Genomic DNA, 1,601 nt, shown 5'->3' on the forward strand with positions numbered 1-1,601 from the left:
GGGAGGGTAGGGGTGTGACTGCCCCCCCCCCCCCCCCCACTGCTGCCTTCCTTTTCACAGAATGCCCATATTTGGCCCCTACTGCCCTCCACCCTCAACACAGAAACTAATGGAGAACTCGCTTCAGTTACCCCTACCCAGGAAAACCAACCATTTTCATCTCATGCCTTGCTTTATGCTGCCCTGGTGGCACTGCTGGTTTGGCTTCTCACAGCCTTCATCATATGCTGCAATGAATAACCTGGAAAAGGTCACTGCAGTACCTTGCCTCTTTACATCACCTCTGCAAATCCCACTTGGCTCTGGCTGCAATACTCGGCCAGCTTTTAGCCTTGCCTCTCCCTGTTCTGTCTCTGGTTTGCTTGAATCCCCTAGGATCAAAGCATCCCAGTACAGGTTCCTAGGTAGCAGTACACCTTTAGTGGGCATGCTTGGGTCTGTGGGGTGGGGAGTGGAGGTGAGCTGATAAATATTACCAGGAGTAGATAACAGACGGGATAATTATAGTAGAAAGGCTAGCTTGATTAGAGGAAGACCAAGGGTTGTTAATACCTCTGAAGTGAAGAGATTAGCAGCAATCATTAATGAGTCATGAAATCAATTTACTCTACTCCCTCAGCTCCACCTGGACAGATATACTACAATTTTCCATACTGGACAGTTTCTTTTAAACTCTTAGTGGAGTAGGAATTTAAAGGGGAGGCATTGCAACTGCACTCCCAGCTCCCCGTCCCTGTATCCACCAAAGTTCTGATCCAAAGTGCACTGCCATCAATAGGAACCTTTCACTTGACTTCAGTGGCTTTAGAGAACACACCACATTTTTTAACAGTTTTTCACAACTGAATTGGGATGGAAGTCCAAGATTCTTCATATTTAAACACTAATACCATATAGCACTAATGGTAGAAGGAAAAAAAAGACATATTGACCTGCCTGGGTGCAGGGGAGAGGAAAGGAGAAAGAAAGAAGCGGTGCAGAAATAAACAGGAATTGTATTTCAAATTAAAACAAAAAACAAAACAAAAAAATCCCCAACCCCCTCAAACCTCCCAAAAATTGCTATTGCTAAAATAACCCCAGCACAAAACATAACATCAAGTTAATTATGTAGCCTGTATTACTGAAGAGCACTTCAAAACTGTAGTGCATTTGTTTTCACAACATTTCTATGAATTTGTTCTCATCATAAACGTGCATATTTGAGATACAGAGCAACTCAGAGACAGATTTTTAAAAGTGCTTAGGCGCCTTCATATGTATATAGGCACCTATCTACTTTTGATAATTACTCTAAGCTCTTAACTCTGCATCCCAAAAAATAAGGTATCTGAGGCTTTTGAAGAACCTTCTATGTTCCTAACATTTAGGAAAATGAAGTTAGGGGTTTTCAGAAGTGCCTTGGTGCCTACTGGGTGCTTATATGCATCTTCAGGCACCTAAATGCTTTTAAACATACAGCTACACTCAATTTCTCTGATCAGATAGGACATCTGTAGCAAAATCAGAACTTTAATTTTGGGTATCTAAATTGCATACTAGTTCGTAACCACAGGATCCTTGTTCTCAAAACAAACAAACAGAAACAACAACCCCCCCCC

At 42.3% G+C, this 1,601-nt stretch overlaps 1 protein-coding gene across 3 annotated transcripts in view; it reads left to right on the forward strand.

Moving 5' to 3' along the window:
- Positions 1-1,601, forward strand: part of PTPRO (protein tyrosine phosphatase, receptor type O) — a 332,674-nt gene that overhangs the window by 157,743 nt on the left and 173,330 nt on the right. The gene's annotated exons all lie outside the window — the stretch shown is intronic.

Source organism: Gavialis gangeticus, unplaced genomic scaffold, assembly GCF_001723915.1.
Source record: "Gavialis gangeticus isolate Ggan-Ray unplaced genomic scaffold, GavGan_comp1, whole genome shotgun sequence".
In the NCBI taxonomy this organism is placed as follows: Eukaryota; Metazoa; Chordata; order Crocodylia; family Gavialidae; genus Gavialis; species Gavialis gangeticus.